The sequence below is a fragment of the Colletes latitarsis genome, unplaced genomic scaffold (genome assembly GCF_051014445.1).
Source record: "Colletes latitarsis isolate SP2378_abdomen unplaced genomic scaffold, iyColLati1 scaffold0097, whole genome shotgun sequence".
Classification (NCBI taxonomy): Eukaryota; Metazoa; Arthropoda; class Insecta; order Hymenoptera; family Colletidae; genus Colletes; species Colletes latitarsis.
Genome location: NW_027488447.1, coordinates 32,501 through 45,000, shown reverse-complemented (window position 1 = coordinate 45,000; position 12,500 = coordinate 32,501).

Genomic DNA, 12,500 nt, shown 5'->3' with positions numbered 1-12,500 from the left:
CAGTCCTAACCCAGTACTAACCCAGTCCTAACCCAGACCTAACCCAGACCTAACCCAGACCTAACCCAGACCTAACCCAGACCTAACCCAGACCTAACCCAGAAATAACCCAGACCTAACCCAGACCTAACCCAGTCCTAACCCAGAAATACCCCAGACCTGACCCAGACCTAACCCAGACCTAACCCAGCCCTAACCCAGACCTAACCCAGACCTAACCCAGACCTAACCCAGAAATAACCCAGACCTAACCCAGACCTAACCCAGTCCTAACCCCAGTACTAACCCAGTCCTAACCCAGACCTAACCCAGTCCTAACCCAGACCTAACCCAGACCTAACCCAGTCCTAACCTAGACCTAACCCAGTCCTAAACCAGACCTAACCCAATCCTAACCCAGACCTAACCCAGACCTAACCCAGACCTAACCCAGAAATAACCCAGACCTAACCCAGACCTAACCCAGTCCTAACCCAGTACTAACCCAGTCCTAACCCAGACCTAACCCAGACCTAACCCAGACCTAACCCAGACCTAACCCAGACCTAACCCAGACCTAACCCAGAAATAACCCAGACCTAACCCAGACCTAACCCAGTCCTAACCCAGAAATACCCCAGACCTGACCCAGACCTAACCCAGACCTAACCCAGCCCTAACCCAGACCTAACCCAGACCTAACCCAGACCTAACCCAGAAATAACCCAGACCTAACCCAGACCTAACCCAGTCCTAACCCAGTACTAACCCAGTCCTAACCCAGACCTAATCCAGTCCTAACCCAGACCTAACCCAGACCTAACCCAGACCTAACCCAGACCTAACCCAGAAATAACCCAGACCTAACCCAGACCTAACCCAGTCCTAACCCAGTCCTAACCCAGTCCTAACCCAGTCTTAAACCAGTCCTAACTCAGACCTAACCGAGACGTAACCCAGACCTTATCCAATTCAGTCCTAACACAGTCCATATTCATTTTTTTTTTTTTTTTTTGTTTTTTTTTTTTTATTTCTGTTTTAGATACCGAAGGAGATCCTTGGATAGGCACCCATGCCTCAGAAGAATATATGGGTAGTTTGAGAATCTGACTCACCATACCCCACAAGTGTCTCATCCGTCTTTACTCATTCAGACACCACTCATGCCAACAAGCATCCCGGGACGCAGGCGAAACTGCTCTCCGCATTACTTCACCTAACCAATTCTAAACTAGCCCTAACGCAGTTCCAATACAGTCATTACAAAATGGGCTAGGTCTGGGCCAGTGTTGCGGGGGTTTGGGGCGCGCAGACCCCAGTCAGCAAAACGAATTCAATATGATGCTGTTCAATTTAATATGATACCGCTATTACAAAGGGGGTTAGGTCTGGGCTAGTGTAGCGGGGGACTGGGGGGCGCAGACCCCTGTCAGCAAAACGAATTCAATATGATGCTGCTCAATTTAATTTGATACCGCTATTACAAAATGGGTTAGGTCTGGGCTGGTGTAGCGGGGGTTTGGGGGGCGCAGACCCCAGTCAGCAAAACGAATTCAATATGATGCTGTTCAATTTAATTTGATACCGCTATTACAAAATGGGTTAGGTCTGGGCTAGTGTAGCGGGGGTTTGGGGGGCGCAGACCCCTGTCAGCAAAACGAATTTAGTACGATGCTGTTCAATTTAATTTGATACCGCTATTACAAAATGGGTTAGGTCTGGGCTAGTGTAGCGGGGGTTTGGGGGGCGCAGCCCCCCATTCAGCAAAACGAATTATGTACGATGCTGTTCAATTTAATATGATACCACTATTACAAAGTGGGTTAGGTCTGGGCTAGTGTAGCGGGGGTCTGGGGGGCGCAGACCCCTGTCAGCAAAACGAATTCAATATGATGCTGTTCAATTTAATTTGATACAGCTATTACAAAATGGGTTAGGTCTGGGCTAGTGTAGCGGGGGTTTGGGGGGCGCAGCCCCCCATTCAGCAAAACGAATTATGTACGATGCTGTTCAATTTAATATGATACCACTATTACAAAGTGGGTTAGGTCTGGGCTAGTGTAGCGGGGGTCTGGGGGGCGCAGACCCCAGTCAGCAAAACGAATTCAATATGATGCTGTTCAATTTAATTTGATACCGCTATTACAAAATGGGTTAGGTCTGGGCTAGTGTAGCGGGGGTTTGGGGGGCGCAGCCCCCCATTCAGCAAAACGAATTTAGTACGATGCTGTTCAATTTAATATGATACCGCTATTACAAAGTGGGTTAGGTCCGGGCTAGTGTTGCGGGGGTCTGGGGCCGCAGACCCCAGTCAGCAAAACGAATTCAACATGATGCTGTTCAATTTAATATGATACCGCTATTACAAAGGGGGTTAGGTCTGGGCTAGTGTAGCGGGGGTCTGGGGGGCGCAGACCCCTGTCAGCAAAACGAATTTAGTACGATGCTGTTCAATTTAATTTGATACCGCTATTACAAAATGGGTTAGGTCTGGGCTAGTGTAGCGGGGGTTTGGGGGGCGCAGCCCCCCATTCAGCAAAACGAATTAAGTACGATGCTGTTCAATTTAATATGATACCACTATTACAAAGTGGGTTAGGTCTGGGCTATTGTAGCGGGGGTCTGGGGGGCGCAGACCCCAGTCGGCAAAACGAATTCAATATGATGCTGTTCAATTTAGTTTGATACCGCTATTACAAAATGGGTTAGGTCTGGGCTAGTGTAGCGGGGGTTTGGGGGGCGCAGCCCCCCATTCAGCAAAACGAATTTAGTACGATGCTGTTCAATTTAATGTGATACCGCTATTACAAAGTGGGTTAGGTCCGGGCTAGTGTTGCGGGGGTCTGGGGCGCGCAGACCCCAGTCAGCAAAACGAATTCAATATGATGCTGTTCAATTTAATATGATACCGCTATTACAAAGGGGGTTAGGTCTGGGCTAGTGTAGCGGGGGTCTGGGGGGCGCAGACCCCTGTCAGCAAAACGAATTTAGTACGATGCTGTTCAATTTAATTTGATACCGCTATTACAAAATGGGTTAGGTCTGGGCTAGTGTAGCGGGGGTTTGGGGGGCGCAGCCCCCCATTCAGCAAAACGAATTAAGTACGATGCTGTTCAATTTAATATGATACCACTATTACAAAGTGGGTTAGGTCTGGGCTATTGTAGCGGGGGTCTGGGGGGCGCAGACCCCAGTCAGCAAAACGAATTCAATATGATGCTGTTCAATTTAATTTGATACCGCTATTACAAAATGGGTTAGGTCTGGGCTAGTGTAGCGGGGGTTTGGGGGGCGCAGCCCCCCATTCAGCAAAACGAATTTAGTACGATGCTGTTCAATTTAATATGATACCGCTATTACAAAGTGGGTTAGGTCCGGGCTAGTGTTGCGGGGGTCTGGGGGGCGCAGCCCCCCAGTCAGCAAAACGAATTTAGTACGATGCTGTTCAATTTAATTTGATACCGCTATTACAAAATGGGTTAGGTCTGGGCTAGTGTAGCGGGGGTTTGGGGGGCGCAGCCCCCCATTCAGCAAAACGAATTAAGTACGATGCTGTTCAATTTAATATGATACCACTATTACAAAGTGGGTTTGGTCTGGGCTAGTGTAGCGGGGGTCTGGGGGGCGCAGACCCCAGTCAGCAAAACGAATTCAATATGATGCTGTTCAACCCCTCGGGAATTTTTAATTTCTGTTTTATTCACCGTAATGCTCATGGAACGTACTTTCACATTCTTGTTTTTTGCTTCACGAAAATTTTTGTACACTAATTACTTTTTAATAGGAAAACGTGCAACGGCAAACTCCTTCCTAGGGTCACTGGGAAGATGACATTGACAAAATATGTTAAGATCAGCCGCCCCTATGCGTAAAGTATGTCGTTTTTCCATTTTTTCGATCCGGAGCGACACCAACATTGTGTTGCAATTTTAAACTGCGCGGTTAAACGGCGGGCCAAACAGTCGGTGGTTTATGCAACAGCAACCATCAAACTAGTAGGAGAATACACGCCCGTGATAGTATAGGAGATTCCCACTGTCCCTATCTTTTTTTTTATCTCGGACATATATATACCGGCTTATCGTCAATAACTCGAAAACCAGCACGTTAAGGCCAATTTTGGTCTATACGATTCTTATGCAGTTTTAGATTCTCTACACGGTCCAATGATCGTTTTATTTTTTTGTCGAATTTTGAGAATTTTTTTTTTTTTTTCTCGAAAACGAGCTCGACGACCTGCACTTTTGACGACGCCATCGTGTTCCCCGGATTTTTTCCTGCAAGATAGGGTGGCGATTTTTTGTCCTACGACGATTTTTGACGCCGGAGCGATGATTCGGAGCAGAGCGGACTTAGAAACTTTCGCGCGTCGACCGCCGGACCGATCGCTCCAGGCTGTTTTTCGTCAATAACTCGAAAACGAGCACGGTAACGCTCGTTTTCGCCCGTACGATACTTGTACCGTTTACCGTTGGCTACCTGGCAGATGGTTTGTTTTTTTTTTATCTCGAATTTTGAGAGCTTTTTTAACTTTTTTCTCAAAAACGAGCACGTGAACGCCAATTTTCGTCTATACGATTCTTATGCAGTTTTATATTCTCTACACGGTCCAGTGATCGTTTTATTTTTTTGTCGAATTTTGAGAATTTTTTTTTTTTTTTCTCGAAAACGAGCTCGACGACCTGCACTTTTGACGACGCCATCGTGTTCCCCGGATTTTTTCCTGCAAGATAGCGTGTCTATTTTTTGTCCTACGACGATTTTTGACGCCGGAGCGGTGTTTCGGAGCAGAGCGGACTTAGAAACTTTCGCGCGTCGACCGCCGGAGCGATCGCTCCAGGCTGTTTTTCGTCAATAACTCGAAAACGAGCACGGTAACGCTCATTTTCGCCCGTACGATACTTGTACCGTTTACCGTTGGCTACCTGGTAGATGGTTTTTTTTTTTTTTATCTCGAAGTTTGAGAGCTTTTTTAATTTTTTCCACAAAAACGAGCACGTGAACGCCAATTTTCGTCTATACGATTCTTATGCAGTTTTATATTCTCTACACGGTCCACTGATCGTTTTATTTTTTTGTCGAATTTTCAGAATTTTTTTTTTTTTTTTCTCGAAAACGAGCTCGACGACCTGCACTTTTGACGACGCCATCGTGTTCCCCGGATTTTTTCCTGCAAGATAGCGTGTCTATTTTTTGTCCTACGACGATTTTTGACGCCGGAGCGATGATTCGGAGCAGAGCGGACTTAGAAACTTTCGCGCGTCGACCGCCGGAGCGATCGCTCCAGGCTGTTTTTCGTCAATAACTCGAAAACGAGCACGGTAACGCTCATTTTCGCCCGTACGATACTTGTACCGTTTACCGTTGGCTACCTGGTAGATGGTTTTTTTTTTTTTTATCTCGAAGTTTGAGAGCTTTTTTAATTTTTTCAACAAAAACGAGCACGTGAACGCCAATTTTCGTCTATACGATTCTGCAGTTTTATATTGTCTACACGGTCCACTGATCGTTTTATTTTTTTGTCGAATTTTGAGAATTTTTTTTTTTTTTCTCGAAAACGAGCTCGACGACCTGCACTTTTGACGACGCCATCGTGTTCCCCGGATTTTTTCCTGCAAGATAGCGTGTCTATTTTTTGTCCTACGACGATTTTTGACGCCGGAGCGGTGTTTCGGAGCAGAGCGGACTTAGAAACTTTAGCGCGTCGACCGCCGGAGCGATCGCTCCAGGCTGTTTTTCGTCAATAACTCGAAAACGAGCACGGTAACGCTCATTTTCGCCCGTACGATACTTGTACCGTTTACCGTTGGCTACCTGGTAGATGGTTCTTTTTTTTTTTATCTCGAAGTTTGAGAGCTTTTTTAATTTTTTCCACAAAAACGAGCACGTGAACGCCAATTTTCGTCTATACGATTCTTATGCAGTTTTATATTCTCTACACGGTCCACTGTTCGTTTTATTTTTTTGTCGAATTTTGAGAATTTTTTTTTTTTTTTTCTCGAAAACGAGCTCGACGACCTGCACTTTTGACGACGCCATCGTGTTCCCCGGATTTTTTCCTGCAAGATAGGGTGGCGATTTTTTGTCCTACGACGATTTTTGACGCCGGAGCGATGATTCGGAGCAGAGCGACTTAGAAACTTTCGCGCGTCGACCGCCGGACCGATCGCTCCAGGCTGTTTTTCGTCAATAACTCGAAAACGAGCACGGTAACGCTCGTTTCGCCCGTACGATACTTGTACCGTTTACCGTTGGCTACCTGGCAGATGGTTTGTTTTTTTTTTATCTCGAATTTTGAGAGCTTTTTTAACTTTTTTCTCAAAAACGAGCACGTGAACGCCAATTTTGGTCTATACGATTCTTATGCAGTTTTAGATTCTCTACACGGTCCACTGATCGTTTTATTTTTTTGTCGAGTTTTGAGAATTTTTTTTTTTTTTTCTCGAAAACTAGCTCGACGACCTGCACTTTTGACGACGCCATCGTGTTCCCCGGATTTTTTCCTGCAAGATAGGCTGCGATTTTTGTCCTACTCCCATATTCGTGTCTTTTTGCTTAACGAAATCTTTTATATACTAATAACTTTTTAATAAAAAAACGTGCGACGGCAAAATCCGTCTTAGAGTCACTGGGGTGGTGACATGACAAAATATGTTAAGATCAGCCGCCCCTATGCGTAAAGTATGTCGTTTTTCCATTTTTTCACCCCGGAGCGACACCAACATTGTGTTGCAATTTTAAACCGCGCGGTTAAACGGCGGGCCAAACAGTCGCTGGTTTATGCAACAACAACCATCAAACTAGTAGGAGAATACACGCCCGTGATAGTATAGGAGATTCCCACTGTCCCTATCTTTTTTTTTATCTCGGACATATATATACCGGCTTATCGTCAATAACTCGAAAACCAGCACGTTAAGGCCAATTTTGGTCTATACGATTCTTATGCAGTTTTAGATTCTCTACACGGTCCAATGATCGTTTTATTTTTTTGTCGAATTTTGAGAATTTTTTTTTTTTTTTCTCGAAAACGAGCTCGACGACCTGCACTTTTGACGACGCCATCGTGTTCCCCGGATATTTTCCTGCAAGATAGCGTGTCTATTTTTTGTCCTACGACGATTTTTGACGCCGGAGCGGTGTTTCGGAGCAGAGCGGACTTGAAAACTTTCGCGCGTTCGACCGCCGGAGCGATCGCTCCAGGCTGTTTTTCGTCAATAACTCGAAAACGAGCACGGTAACGCTCATTTTCGCCCGTACGATACTTGTACCGTTTACCGTTGGGCTACCTGGTAGATGGTTTTTTTTTTTTTTATCTCGAAGTTTGAGAGCTTTTTTAATTTTTTCCACAAAAACGAGCACGTGAACGCCAATTTTCGTCTATACGATTCTTATGCAGTTTTATATTCTCTACACGGTCCACTGATCGTTTTATTTTTTTTGTCGATTTTGAGAATTTTTTTTTTTTTTCTCGAAAACGAGCTCGACGACCTGCACTTTTGACGACGCCATCGTGTTCCCCGGATTTTTTCCTGCAAGATAGCGTGTCTATTTTTTGTCCTACGACGATTTTTGACGCCGGAGCGATGATTCGGAGCAGAGCGGACTTAGAAACTTTCGCGCGTCGACCGCCGGACCGATCGCTCCAGGCTGTTTTTCGTCAATAACTCGAAAACGAGCACGGTAACGCTCGTTTTCGCCCGTACGATACTTGTACCGTTTACCGTTGGCTACCTGGTAGATGGTTTTTTTTTTTTTTATCTCGAAGTTTGAGAGCTTTTTAATTTTTTCCACAAAAACGAGCACGTGAACGCCAATTTTCGTCTGTACGATTCTTATGCAGTTTTAGATTCTCTACACGGTCCAATGATCGTTTTATTTTTTTGTCGAATTTTGAGAATTTTTTTTTTTTTTTCTCGAAACGAGCTCGACGACCTGCACTTTTGACGACGCCATCGTGTTCCCCGGATTTTTTCCTGCAAGATAGGGTGGCGATTTTTTGTCCTACGACGATTTTTGACGCCGGAGCGGTGTTTCGGAGCAGAGGCGGACTTAGAAACTTTCGCGCGTCGACCGCCGGAGCGATCGCTCCAGGCTGTTTTTCGTCAATAACTCGAAAACGAGCACGGTAACGCTCATTTTCGCCCGTACGATACTTGTACCGTTTACCGTTGGCTACCTGGTAGATGGTTTTTTTTTTTTTATCTCGAAGTTTGAGAGCTTTTTTAATTTTTTCAACAAAAACGAGCACGTGAACGCCAATTTTCGTCTATACGATTCTTATGCAGTTTTATATTCTCTACACGGTCCAGTGATCGTTTTATTTTTTTGTCGAATTTTGAGAATTTTTTTTTTTTTTTCTCGAAAACGAGCTCGACGACCTGCACTTTTGACGACGCCATCGTGTTCCCCGGATTTTTTCCTGCAAGATAGGGTGGCGATTTTTTGTCCTACGACGATTTTTGACGCCGGAGGCGATGATTCGGAGCAGAGCGGACTTAGAAACTTTCGCGCGTCGACCGCCGGACCGATCGCTCCAGGCTGTTTTTCGTCAATAACTCGAAAACGAGCACGGTAACGCTCGTTTTCGCCCGTACGATACTTGTACCGTTTACCGTTGGCTACCTGGTAGACGGTTTTTTTTTTTTATCTCGAAGTTGAGAGCTTTTTTAATTTTTTCCACAAAAACGAGCACGTGAACGCCAATTTTCGTCTATTACGATTCTTATGCAGTTTTATATTGTCTACACGGTCCACTGATCGTTTTATTTTTTTGTCGAATTTTGAGAATTTTTTTTTTTTTTTTCTCGAAAACGAGCTCGACGACCTGCACTTTTGACGACGCCATCGTGTTCCCGGATTTTTTCCTGCAAGATAGCGTGTCTATTTTTGTCCTACGACGATTTTTGACGCCGGAGCGGTGTTTCGGAGCAGAGCGGACTTAGAAACTTTAGCGCGTCGACCGCCGGAGCGATCGCTCCAGCTGTTTTTCGTCAATAACTCGAAAACGAGCACGGTAACGCTCATTTTCGCCCGTACGATACTTGTACCGTTTACCGTTGGCTACCTGGTAGATGGTTCTTTTTTTTTTTATCTCGAAGTTTGAGAGCTTTTTTAATTTTTTCCACAAAAACGAGCACGTGAACGCCAATTTTCGTCTATACGATTCTTATGCAGTTTTATATTCTCTACACGGTCCACTGTTCGTTTTATTTTTTTGTCGAATTTTGAGAATTTTTTTTTTTTTTTTCGAAAACGAGCTCGACGACCTGCACTTTTGACGACGCCATCGTGTTCCCCGGATTTTTTCCTGCAAGATAGGGTGGCGATTTTTTTGTCCTACGACGATTTTTGACGCCGGAGCGATGATTCGGAGCAGAGCGGACTTAGAAAAAACTTTCGCGCGTCGACCGCCGGACCGATCGCTCCAGGCTGTTTTTCGTCAATAACTCGAAAACGAGCACGGTAACGCTCGTTTTCGCCCGTACGATACTTGTACCGTTTACCGTTGGCTACCTGGCAGATGGTTTGTTTTTTTTTTATCTCGAATTTTGAGAGCTTTTTTAACTTTTTTTCTCAAAAACGAGCACGTGAACGCCAATTTTGGTCTATACGATTCTTATGCAGTTTTAGATTCTCTACACGGTCCACTGATCGTTTTATTTTTTTGTCGAGTTTTGAGAATTTTTTTTTTTTTTCTCGAAAACTAGCTCGACGACCTGCACTTTTGACGACGCCATCGTGTTCCCCGGATTTTTTCCTGCAAGATAGCGTGTCTATTTTTTGTCCTACGACGATTTTTGACGCCGGAGCGGTGTTTCGGAGCAGAGCGGACTTAGAAACTTTCGCGCGTCGACCGCCGGAGCGATCGCTCCAGGCTGTTTTTCGTCAATAACTCGAAAACGAGCACGGTAACGCTCATTTTCGCCCGTACGATACTTGTACCGTTTACCGTTGGCTACCTGGTAGACGGTTTTTTTTTTTTTTATCTCGAAGTTTGAGAGCTTTTTTAATTTTTTCCACAAAAACGAGCACGTGAACGCCAATTTTCGTCTATACGATTCTTATGCAGTTTTATATTGTCTACACGGTCCACTGATCGTTTTATTTTTTTGTCGAATTTTGAGAATTTTTTTTTTTTTTCTCGAAAACGAGCTCGACGACCTGCACTTTTGACGACGCCATCGTGTTCCCCGGATTTTTTCCTGCAAGATAGCGTGTCTATTTTTTGTCCTACGACGATTTTTGACGCCGGAGCGGTGTTTCGGAGCAGAGCGGACTTAGAAACTTTAGCGCGTCGACCGCCGGAGCGATCGCTCCAGGCTGTTTTTCGTCAATAACTCGAAAACGAGCACGGTAACGCTCATTTTCGCCCGTACGATACTTGTACCGTTTACCGTTGGCTACCTGGTAGATGGTTCTTTTTTTTTTTATCTCGAAGTTTGAGAGCTTTTTTAATTTTTTCCACAAAAACGAGCACGTGAACGCCAATTTTCGTCTATACGATTCTTATGCAGTTTTATATTCTCTACACGGTCCACTGTTCGTTTTATTTTTTTGTCGAATTTTGAGAATTTTTTTTTTTTTTTTCGAAAACGAGCTCGACGACCTGCACTTTTGACGACGCCATCGTGTTCCCCGGATTTTTTCCTGCAAGATAGGGTGGCGATTTTTTGTCCTACGACGATTTTTGACGCCGGAGCGATGATTCGGAGCAGAGCGGACTTAGAAACTTTCGCGCGTCGACCGCCGGACCGATCGCTCCAGGCTGTTTTTCGTCAATAACTCGAAAACGAGCACGGTAACGCTCGTTTTCGCCCGTACGATACTTGTACCGTTTACCGTTGGCTACCTGGCAGATGGTTTGTTTTTTTTTTATCTCGAATTTTGAGAGCTTTTTTAACTTTTTTCTCAAAAACGAGCACGTGAACGCCAATTTTGGTCTATACGATTCTTATGCAGTTTTAGATTCTCTACACGGTCCACTGATCGTTTTATTTTTTTGTCGAGTTTTGAGAATTTTTTTTTTTTTTTCTCGAAAACTAGCTCGACGACCTGCACTTTTGACGACGCCATCGTGTTCCCCGGATTTTTTCCTGCAAGATAGCGTGTCTATTTTTTGTCCTACGACGATTTTTGACGCCGGAGCGGTGTTTCGGAGCAGAGCGGACTTAGAAACTTTCGCGCGTCGACCGCCGGAGCGATCGCTCCAGGCTGTTTTTCGTCAATAACTCGAAAACGAGCACGGTAACGCTCATTTTCGCCCGTACGATACTTGTACCGTTTACCGTTGGCTACCTGGTAGACGGTTTTTTTTTTTTTTATCTCGAAGTTTGAGAGCTTTTTTAATTTTTTCCACAAAAACGAGCACGTGAACGCCAATTTTCGTCTATACGATTCTTATGCAGTTTTATATTGTCTACACGGTCCACTGATCGTTTTATTTTTTTGTCGAATTTTGAGAATTTTTTTTTTTTTTTCTCGAAAACGAGCTCGACGACCTGCACTTTTGACGACGCCATCGTGTTCCCCGGATTTTTTCCTGCAAGATAGCGTGTCTATTTTTTGTCCTACGACGATTTTTGACGCCGGAGCGGTGGTTCGGAGCAGAGCGGACTTAGAAACTTTAGCGCGTCGACCGCCGGAGCGATCGCTCCAGGCTGTTTTTCGTCAATAACTCGAAAACGAGCACGGTAACGCTCATTTTCGCCCGTACGATACTTGTACCGTTTACCGTTGGCTACCTGGTAGATGGTTCTTTTTTTTTTTATCTCGAAGTTTGAGAGCTTTTTTAATTTTTTCCACAAAAACGAGCACGTGAACGCCAATTTTCGTCTATACGATTCTTATGCAGTTTTATATTCTCTACACGGTCCACTGTTCGTTTTATTTTTTTGTCGAATTTTGAGAATTTTTTTTTTTTTTTTCGAAAACGAGCTCGACGACCTGCACTTTTGACGACGCCATCGTGTTCCCCGGATTTTTTCCTGCAAGATAGGGTGGCGATTTTTTGTCCTACGACGATTTTTGACGCCGGAGCGATGATTCGGAGCAGAGCGGACTTAGAAACTTTCGCGCGTCGACCGCCGGACCGATCGCTCCAGGCTGTTTTTCGTCAATAACTCGAAAACGAGCACGGTAACGCTCGTTTTCGCCCGTACGATACTTGTACCGTTTACCGTTGGCTACCTGGCAGATGGTTTGTTTTTTTTTTATCTCGAATTTTGAGAGCTTTTTTAACTTTTTTCTCAAAAACGAGCACGTGAACGCCAATTTTGGTCTATACGATTCTTATGCAGTTTTAGATTCTCTACACGGTCCACTGATCGTTTTATTTTTTTGTCGAGTTTTGAGAATTTTTTTTTTTTTTCTCGAAAACTAGCTCGACGACCTGCACTTTTGACGACGCCATCGTGTTCCCCGGATTTTTTCCTGCAAGATAGCGTGTCTATTTTTTGTCCTACGACGATTTTTGACGCCGGAGCGGTGTTTCGGAGCAGAGCGGACTTAGAAACTTTCGC